This window comes from Diadema setosum, chromosome 9 (genome assembly GCF_964275005.1).
Source record: "Diadema setosum chromosome 9, eeDiaSeto1, whole genome shotgun sequence".
NCBI lineage: Eukaryota > Metazoa > Echinodermata > Echinoidea > Diadematoida > Diadematidae > Diadema > Diadema setosum.
In genome coordinates, this window is record NC_092693.1 from 2,467,456 (window position 1) to 2,478,839 (window position 11,384).

At 40.3% G+C, this 11,384-nt stretch overlaps 1 non-coding gene across 1 annotated transcript; it reads left to right on the forward strand.

Moving 5' to 3' along the window:
- The first annotated feature begins 9,430 nt into the window (after positions 1 to 9,430).
- Positions 9,431 to 9,501, forward strand: Trnag-ccc (transfer RNA glycine (anticodon CCC)). Its single transcript has one exon. It is a non-coding gene; the product is annotated as a tRNA-Gly (tRNA).
- The last annotated feature ends 1,883 nt before the right edge of the window (positions 9,502 to 11,384 follow it).

Consider the following 11,384-nt stretch of genomic DNA (forward strand, 5'->3'; position numbering starts at 1 on the left):
GTGCGAATGCTTCCTGTGCTCGCGGAGCGTCCGAAAACTCCTCGCCCGTGCGCGTGCATGCGGACAAGTCGTGAACTAAAATAAATCTCCGCGCGCAGTTTTCATCCAACGTATGCAGACAGGAGCTGTCAATCATGCCACGTCTAAGAATACTGGTAACATCACTTGATATAGTTTCGTTTCAAGACTGCGGCACTTAAGCCGTGTCAAACAGGAACAAGAGGTCAAAAGGAGAGAGAGAGAAAGAGAGAGAGAGAAAAAAGGAGTATGAATTATGTGCGTGTGTAAGGTGGGTGGGTGTTGTGTGTGTGTATTAAACAGCTTCCCCCAAACGTAACGTACTCTTTTTTCTCCTCCCAATCCCCCTCTCGTGGTCGTTCTTACTCTCAGATCGGGCTCGTGATATGAAATGAGACCCGCACGCATTCCCCCTTACTGGTAATGCTGTCCGAAGAAGAGTGAAGTAACACGTTTACATCACACAAAGATGTTGGCGTACGTATCTCCGCCACGCTTTGCAATGCGAGAGACATGCGGAGATCTAAAAATCATGCGATTAGAACAAGATAAACTAGGGATGTGAGTAGAGAAGATGAGAAGGGGGAAGCGATGGGCTTATTAGATTTAAAGGTGGCAAAAATTAGATTGTCGAGAATTTAATGAGGATCCTCCGAGTAATTAAGGAGGCAGGACTGGCTACCGGGTCGACAAGGTGGAAAAACAGGAATATGAAAATAGCAAGGTGTACCGCGCGCTGATCCGATCACGGTGGTATGCGGCGTTGCGGGAAATATTATATTTGAATATGGATCAGGTGTTTCGGCGATGGTTTCTTCCTCGTCCTCATCTCGTCTTGTGGACGCAGCATGGATTAATTCCAGTTTGTGATCAAATTTGCATTTAAGATAGACGCGTTAATAAAACTAGCGCTAGAGAGTTCATATTCGAAAACCCAACTCGTACTTATATACTCCTTTCCTTTCATCACCTTCTCTCTCCCTCGCCTACTCTGTCTTTCTCGCTCTCTCTCCTTTTTCTTCTGTATCCATCTCCTTCTTCTTCTTTTTTTTTTCTCCCTTGGCTTCCATTTCGCACAAACCATAGCTCTTGAAAACTTACATACCTTTAAATTAATGAAAAGTACTCGCATGTAATGCATATCAATCAACCCAAGTTGGAGCAAATATCGTAATATTATATTCTACAGCGTCGGATACTCACGTGGAACGCACATAGCAACGAGTCGCAGCAATGTTATCCCGAGCTCCCGGGGAGACGGAGGGGAAAAACTTGAAGTGGGCTATGAGCCGAGATATCCAGCTCGGGCGGAAAGAGTGAAAACATAAAAAAGGCGGTAAAAGCGGGAGGAAAAGAGAGAGAAAAAGTGAGTGAGAGAGGGAGAAAGAAAAAGAGAGACGGGAAGAGAGAGAGAGAGGGAGGGAGAGGGGAGAGAGAAAACAGAATGTACGACGATCGTGTTTTAAGAATGCAAGCGGAGCGCGCGGGAAAAGCGGCGCATTGTTTCAGAAAGTTGTTACAAAATCTGCGGTTTCCTTATATTTATTTCATTCAAGTGGCGTTTGTGAGGGCTTTTTCACCCTGCTTCTCCCACTAGATCATGGCTGGAGAAATTGAGTTCTGTATAGTTTCCTTGAATTTGTTTTAAATCGGCAAGTTGTTAAGTTGAAAGCTGAGACTGGAGGGCACTGCGGGCTACTGACACACTTACGACCAGGAGATGAATTATTCAATGCTCATTTTCTTGCATGGGAGAACAAAGAATAATCTAACGATTAATCAAATTCAAAGAAACAAAGTAACGTCAGCACCCGACTTAATCATTCTACCCTCGGAAAATCAAAGAAGTTAGATAAAAAAAAAATAATTTCTTTAAACAACCTCCGTTTATCGATATGAAAGGTAGAGGCAAAACACATAAAACGTGAACAGAGGGCAGAGATATGCCAAACTCCATCAAGTACTTCTTTCGTCAATGAGATAGAGAAGACAGTATATATATATATATATATATGTGTATATGTATATATATATATATATATGTATATATATATATATATATATATATATATATATATATATATGTGTATATGTATATGTATATATATATATATATATATATATATATATATATATATATACATATATATATATATAGATCAGATAGATCAGATAGATAGATCAGAATATGATAAGAGAGAGAGAGAGAGAGAAAGAGGGAGAGAGATCAGCGTTTGAAGCATCATCCCCACGAAACGTTGATGCAGTAGAAAATAGATTCATTAGCACAAAACAAACAAAGTTGTGATATAGATCTTTAATCTAAGAATTAAACTCTTTTTATTTCTATCAATATTCCTACAATTTAGAGATGCTTGTATTAGTCACCTGGGTCGGTATTGCATTCCTAGCTGTTGTCACAGCAACCGAGCACAGATGCAGAAGATGATGTGAGAAGTGATGTCAAAAGGAATGATGAGCGTCGATAACACATACTCTCGTAGTTATCAGGGGCCAGGAAACATTTTTTAGTGTGTTTGTGTGTGCGTTTGCGTGTTGGTGCGTGTGTGTGTGTGTGTGTGTGTGTGTGTGTGTGTGTGAGGGTGTGTGTGCGTATGCGTGTGTGTGTGTGTGTGTGTAAGGGGGGGGGGGTGTGCTTGTGAATGGTTGGCTAAGGGTTAATGTCTTCTCCACCCCTCACCCCTCCCCGGTTCCGGAGGCCCTTGGGTATTACCCCGTCCAATGAGACAGTATATATAATGTCATCATACAATGCACGATCATCAGGACGGGTGTAGTGCATAAGTCTCTGCACCATTGGGTAGAATGAAGTCCTATAGGTCAGTGTAGGTCCTAATCATGTCCTGCGCTCACATTCTTTGCATCTGATGTTTGAGACAAACTTTGTCAGACCAAGGAGATACTAGGCCACCTCCTTGGTTTGACTTGACACCTGTCCTCTGGTCTTGGGCGATGCTGGATTATGATAATAAGAAAAGGGGACTCTGTGAAGCTAACACTGAAGAGGCTACCCTGGGTAAAGAACATGACATTAATAATGATGATAATGGCAAAGATGAAGATGATGACAACAACAACAACAACAACAAAAACAACAACAATAATAATAATGATGATAATAATAATAATCATTGTTATTATTATAACAATAATGATAACGAAAATTATGATAACAATAACAATGATGATGATGATAACAATTAACAATTAAATTATTCTTATCATTTCTATGACTATCATTTTCTATATTGTCACTATTATTTCTCTTGTTGTTATTTGTATGATTACGTAATCATCAAATTTCTTCTAAGTGCATTCAACTGGACGCCATGGAAGACCAGCTAGTGCAGCTCCAGATATTGGCAATCCTATCCAGCCATCTTGTCAGATGGAAAATGAAAACGAAGTAGCAAAACGAACAAATAGACATACTTTTTGTCATATGTGCCGATGCCAGAGCAACATGCTGATCTAATTCTTTTGACTTGCTTGTATCTATTAAACACTAAAAGGCATGCAGTTTGGTGGAGACAAAGTATTTGATTTCTATGATCTGTGGAGTGAAATCACGTCTTTTGATCTTTCCTACCATGATATCATATAATATGAAGACAAATGTAAAACTAAAAGAAAAGAAAACAAAAACAAAGTAATGCGAAGCAAGGGTGATGGCTAGGATGGTACATCTATGACACATCTTCACGTGATTGTATACTCTTGCTTTTTCTCAGGCAGCGTCAGTGTTTTGACTGGATGGAACAGAAGGAGAAACAAAACTGAAACAATCGTTAAGATTATAAATCATCGTGAGTCGAAATACGATCCCATTCTTGATAAAGAACACCTCAAGAAGCAGGCATCATATGATACAGCGAATTCACAATTTCAGCTTTCATGCCTCATTTTTTTTTAATTCAGTTACAAAAGGAGAGAAGTTCTGGATTTTACTTGAAACGGCATCTCACAGTCGACCGCCTGACAAGGGTATCGACAAAGCGACCCAAAATGGCGCTGCTTCGTCAACAATGCTGACCTTTCACAACCCGAGGTTTCCCCCTCTTCCCGTCCCCTCTCTTTCCCCTCTTCTTTTTCTACGACGATTGGAAGCTTTTTTTCTACGACGATTGGAAGCTTTTTTTCTCCACTAAAATACCTTTGCTGACCTACATTTCATCGCGCAATTTCCATAACGGTGTGCAGCCGACAAATCCAGGGCGATCGATGGGCCTACCGGATACAATTATACCCTGGCGCACGCGAAAATTGAAAAATTTTGAAAGCCGAGTCGCACCGTGCCCGGTAACGCTTTGCGGGAGCGCGATGGATTTCAACGCCGGGGCCTCTCGCGAGAAACCAGCGTTGATAGGGGGTGTATGTCGACACAGGTCGGCAATGTAACTGTAGCGCCTTGGACTGCCGCTGCTGCCAAAATATTGTTTCTGTATTGACAGCGCGGCCGAGATATGATATGCGACGCCGCCGGTCGGCCATCGTCGCTCTATGGCTCGCGGGCGTGCGCCCTTGCTCGACTCGCAACGCGGCGATGGGTGCCCGAGCGGAATTTTCTGTCGTACGCTCTTGTCAACCTTTCCTTTCGCCATCCTCTCCCCTCTACTTCCCCCTCTTCCTCTATTTTCTCTCTTTATATACATACACATACGCATGCGTGTAGCTAGCACTCTACCCCCTGCAGCGACAGAGGCAAAAAAGAAGCCCTCCTCAAGTGTGCGTACTGATTTTTCTGCAATTTCTTCCCTCCCCGTATATATTTTCCAACCCTGAAGAAAAGAGAAGTTAGCCGCACTTTGCCTGATTGACGGCCCGTCGATATTTCCCTGCCCATAATTTAATCGCATTCCTTCACTTCTCCATGAAAGTTGATCAGAGAATTCAGATCGCTGGGCCCTCTGCATGTGTTTGTATCTCAGATCCTATTTTCTTCTTTACGTTCGACATCATGCAGCCTTCCATACGTGTGTCTCTGTGTCTGTATCCCGTACCGTCTCCATCCCTCTTCTCCGTCGTCCCCCTGATAGTCGCTCGTTCATTTAACTATGAACGGAGGCATATCGTACGGCCCTTCATCAGTCTCTATCTAACATGATGTCTGATTTGCGATAGGGGAGGCATCCAACACGTGATAGCCAGGTCTGTGCCGATATTCATCGCCAAGTATCACATATACCATCATGTAATATTCAAGATTTATCTCAATCAGAAGGGGCGCTCTGCCGTTTTTTGGATCTTTTGGAAAGAAGGTATAGTAGAGCGCCACTATTTTTTTCTTCTTTTTTTTTTTTTGTGAATGGGTGCGACCGCCATCTTCCGTAGAGCGGGTCAACGGGAAACATTCTCCCTGTGCTGGAATTACGCGAAATTGATCGCTCTTGCGAACAGTCGCGGCCATGTTGAGAAGTAATACCTGATCTTATGGCGCGTGCACGGAGTTGACACCGAAGAAAGTACACAAGAAGCGCTCAGCATGTACGAACACACGACAAGATTGTTAATCATGTAGGCAATAACGCTTCAACTAAACAGACGACCGAGCAACTTGAGTTTGAGGTTGCTATCGTATCGATCTAGTTCAAAGAAACCGCTTGATTGAAGGTTCAAATCTCTCGTATTGCCTCACACAGATTCTCCTAAGCAAAATATCAAATGCTTTCGAGATTGTATTTCTCTTGTCTCCACGTATACCATCCATTCATTTATACCTAGCATATTACGAACAAAAACTCAACTAAAAAATCGTATCGAAGGTCGAGTAAACAGGTCATAATGAATAAATTACCCATAATTTCATTGAAGACATACTTCTTAGAGGACGAATGTTTAAGATAAAGATGTAAGAAAAAAGAAAACTAAGAAAGTAAGAGAACCAAGAAACAAATCTTGTCGTTGTTATGATGTTATTGTTGTTCTTGTGTGCATGTATGTAGAACAAGGAAGACACAACACTGAGTGAACATTATTCTAGAAAATGTCACACCCCCCCCCCCCCTCCACAGAGCTGGATAACAAAGGGACACCCCACTCACTATCAAACTACATTCCCCGTTCTCCTCTCCTCCCCTACGCACAATCAAATAGCCCAGTGCTGTTGCAATCGGACACTATTTCGTCGCTGTAATGAATTAGTAAAATTCAACTCTATTGATGGCATATAAACACAAAATTATTGCCTCTGTATACAGCCGTTCAAATTAATCCACTTTTCTCGGGGCTATTATTTTCAGCGGGGATGACGTTATTCACAAGGACATTTCCATTCAGAAAACCAGTTATCAGTCTAGGCCTACATAATGATGACCCATTTCTCTGGCATCAATATAGTCTAATTGTACAGACTCTAGCAGGCATTTGTTTTCTTCTCCACTCATTTGTCTGTCAACTACCGGTTATTAGAATTCACAGACTGGGCTGGCCATTGTTGGGTTAAGATTATCTCACATTCATCAGCGGTAGAGTTTATAAACCTAAGAACATCAGAGCTAAGAACATTAAACTGGAAACATTAAACTCCGTACTCTGCCAGCTAGCCCTATAGGCTCTTGATAAATCACTAACACTCAATCCACTTCAAGTGCACTTCTCATATCCTGTCTTTATTTTGTCCGGATTCACGAAGAACAAAGCTTTTTTATACACAGAATAAAAGGAGAACAAGTTCACATCTCAAATTTTGAGCTGTATTAGTCATAGTGGTACTTTTTTTGGGACTAATTTACGCTATTAGAAGGAGGGTTTGCCTCAGACTGAGTGTCGTCTTAAACAAGAAGACAGTGATGGTGATATGAAGACAGTGATAATAGAATTCACATCTGTCCTTTAAACATTAAAAAAGAAAAAAGAAGGGAGATGAAATAAGGAATAGATAGAAACCTGGTGCGGGCAGCGTTTTCATTACTTATCGTCGTTACCTTATTTCGTCTCCATCAGCCTTATGATGCTTCATTATTTGAGAACATGTCTCAACGCGTATAGCGAGGGGAATCAGGAGTCAGCATAACATAAGCAAGGTTTTCTGGCTATGTTGTGTTAAAGACTATGAATATAATCGGTTTGCATTAAAACAAAACAAAACAAAACAAACAAAGAGGGAATGTTTGCTTCTTAACTCCGAAAATTGGTAACCATGACATTTTTACATCTACTGTAGATCATAACTCGCAGACTGTGGTGCGCCTTGATTAGTCAATATTTTTACTCGTCATTTTTTTTTCACTTTATTCCACATGTCAGCCTCTCATTACATCCACGTGTTGTAGTGACACTACCAGCATCTTGTTTTGTTGTTGAAACTGTGAATGAAATCACGTTAAAGGAACAAATACCTCATGTACAAGGTATGGAACATTCATGTTTCTTGAAAGATTTTGTGTTTACTATTGAGCACTGTTATTTTTTTGGCAACTTCGATGTATAAAATGTCTCCTAACATTAAACGTAGATTAGCACATGAATCCAACTATATAGGATTGTCTAAGATTATAACTTTTTATTTGCCACTATAATGAAAAAGACAAACAAGTGTTATGATGGTAGACTACGAATTAGATAAAAACACTTTAATTTGCTTGGTAGGATGAAATTTCAGCTTTCTGGGCATTTTGTGCCATTATTTGTTGAACTCTGCTCAAAGAATAAGATTAACTAGTTGTAGATCTCGACACAGATATATGATGGACTAGAAAAAAGTTGAGAAACACAGTGGCAGAATAAAAATGTTCTAAAGACAGGATACCCTGTAGAAAAGTGCTTTTTAGAAGAGACTGTTCGCATCAAGAAATATACATGGTACTTAATTCTATTCAATTTTCAGATATATTTCAACGGCAATATGATACTGACTGGGCAATGAATCTGACGTCTTGGTTTAAATGCCCTTTTGACGAAATATATCATTCATCCCTTTATCCCGCTGTTTTGAGCTGGATGATTCATTAAAGTAACAAGGGAAAGGCAATCATTGTATCATGTCTGCTCATCGTATTCGTTAAAACCTTTATGAAATGATATCAAATGCCCTACGGTTTCCATTACGCAGATATGAAATCAGAGAAAGTAGTCGATATGCGCAAAAGTAATATTTATTTCCACGCAATAGCAGCCGCCGAAAGCCGGCGATATATTGTTTAAATCAAATCGTGTATCGTTGTTGTATCGTATTTAAAACGATTTTCGCTGCGCCCCTCCAGGGCATTTTATCCTCTGTAACGTATATCGTCTCACCCATTGATTTCCGATAACCTCGAATTTAATATCATCAGCGAGGCGACCAGTCCCATCAACTTATATTTGTGTAGCGCTCGAAGCACGTCCCAACAATCATAACTGCTGTGAGAACAATCATTGGGACAGAATCGGATCGAGTGTAAAGGAATCTAGCGTGTAGGTGATGGTAATGGTTAAATTCTATTTGAGGAATGAAGAAGAATTGGGCTAATTTTGTTGCGATTTAAACAATTTTGGAAAGCTGTGTCGACACACACACACACACACACGCACACACACACACACAAAGCATACAACACACACAACACACACGCACATACACACACACATACACGATGGTGAAGAGACGAACGAAAAGAAAGAGCAGAAGAAAACACGAGAAGAAGAAGCATGATTCACTCTCATCAGATAAGCGGAGAAAGATGGAGGAATATTTCCTTCGTTATTGTACTCACCGCCTGGATGTTGTGCCTGGGGACAATGTAGATTTAGGGCAGAATCGCATGAAGTAACATCGTTTCATTTTAAAGACCCGTACTGCTTGGAATACGCTACTTCGTAAATCAGCCTTTTTACGATTGCTTGAGTTGTTTGATTATTTGAATGGGACTCTTCTCTCTCTCTCTCTTTCTTTCTCTCTCTCTGCTAGGACATATTAGCTGCTGACCAATGTTTACCTGTTTTTACAAGACTAGATGTTTTAACTCTGGTTCATGGGGGAAAAAAGACACTAAGCGACTTGATTACGGGGGGGGGGGGGGGGGAGATGGGAGGGGCGTATAGTCCGGTGCTGGAAAGCGGAATGAATGGAATGATCACAAGCCTTTGTAGCTGTTACTAATCATGTTGACGTGGCATATATTTCCATGCATAGCAGCTACGTATGGAAATAAGACACAAATGTATGTTTGCATCCATGTTTTTGTATAAAGGGATATGCAGTTACCTCTCTGCGCCGATAATGAAAATGATGAATTCTTTGTAATGATATTGCATTACCTATTTCTCCAGGACTCGCGACATTTTGAGATGATGTAAAGTTACATACGTATTCACGTTCCTCAAGAATTTTGAAAAAAAATGGGAGTGGGTTAGATTCAAACACTTACGCTCTCATAAGTGTACATATTGTTTTTAATGAAGAATGGACGAAGCACTGCTGGTGTAGTGGTATCATGCAAGATTCCCATTCTTGCGACCCGGGTTCGATTCCCGGGCAGTGCAATATCTTTTGCTCTATGTGCAAAATCAACACAAAACAAAACACACACACACACACACACACACACAATGTGACCAGACAAAAATAATCCTCATTAGACGTTTACATAACATTTTGCGCTAAAATGTTGTCATTTACACATTCAGTTATTCTTTTTTTTTTTAATACAATATGTACACAAAACTAGTCTCTTATATTGTGTAAGGATTTGAAATAAGTAGTGGCTTCGATTAAGACCATTTTTCCTTTTTTTTGTTGACATGTAATGACATTTCGTCTCTTGAATAATACCAAGCATTCGTTGTCTGCTGAAAAGTTTGTAAATCAGCGTCATATATACACGTTCATGGTCTATTTCTATAATGTAACATGACTGGAACATTTACAGCAAATGACACTTCCCAGATAGGTGATGATAATGCAATCTCAGAAAAATCCTTATTACAATTACTGCATACTTATAATGAAATGAATTGTTTTACTGTTTTAGTGTTTATCTTTGTTACTTTTCTGGTCGCAAAGTGGTCTATCTCAGTTTGAACTGCTTCTCAAGTAAGAAATTGTATGCGTTTGTGTTTTTAGTTTTTAGGGAGTTGTTGGTTGGTTTTGGAGGGAACAAGATACCGTTTGATGTCAATTTTAACGCGGCTTCACTCGGAATTCTTAATACACAAGCGGAGAAGTTCATGCTCTATGTGGTAAGATAAATTTTCTCATTTGCGTCAACGCAGTGGGACACCTGCACCATAATGAATTCACGTTAGAGGTCTGAAATTTTTCCCCAAACAAACAAAAAAAAAATATGAGGGAGTTCGCAGTGATTTCGTTTTTAAAGGAATACGGCTTAAAATTCAGATAGAGAGAAAGTGAAATAGAAAGAAAGAGGGAGGGGGGGGGGGGATGAGACAAGAATGTCAAGCGAAGTGTCGCTCCCTGCGTACTCATCAAACGTTCAACAGGTATATCGAACGAGATACAGCATAGTCACTTCAAAAAACAGCAGCTGAATAAAATGGGGGGAAGACGAGAGGACGAAAATAGAAAAAAAAAATGTTAAGTGAGAAAAGGTGGGGATGCGAAAGGGGTAGGAAAAACCCACGAAATGGGAGGGAAAATTAGCATCTCTCTCCTGCATAAGATGAAGCGGATCAAATACAAGTCGACCTTCGAGATTGCCCCGCCTGTGTCCCGCTCTCCTTCTCCATAACTCAATAATAATTGTTGCAAACGGCGAAGGTTTGAGTGACAAGTTCGATTGTAAACTGTCAAGTATTCTCTTCACCGCACTCCTTTCCTCTACTTCTATCCTCCCATCTCCTCCATGTCTATCCATCCTTCTATCCATCTTTCTGTTTTCCTCTGTGTTTATCTTCCTTTCTCTCTGTACAGCTCTCGATGATTATACCACATATAAGTCATGCTTGCGTCATATTTTCTGATGTGTTAATCCGTTAACAAGTGATAAGGAATTGAAGAGACTGAAAAGAACTGAATTTACTATAAGTAATCTTTATCTACAGTGTGTCTGTGGAGGGGGGGGGGGGGGTTAGAAGAATGGGTGGGAATGATTTAATTAATTATTTAATGATTGAATTAACCGAGCAATGATATAATGATTATAATGTTCAGAAGTGGTAAATCAATCTTCGTAGTACGGGTTTGCTATGGGAGACAGAATGATGCAGAGCGGGGCAAACAGTGTTTCTTTATTAACTAGTCATTTACACCCCTCACCTCAGCCGCAAGAAACATACAAACAAACAAACAAAAGGGCCGGAAATGAGTGGTGAGATACAATAGTAAAATTGGAGCGGGATTCATGTATGTCGGTTTTATCACGTATTAGATGATGCGTTTTCCACGGAGGTGAAATACAAAGGTATCG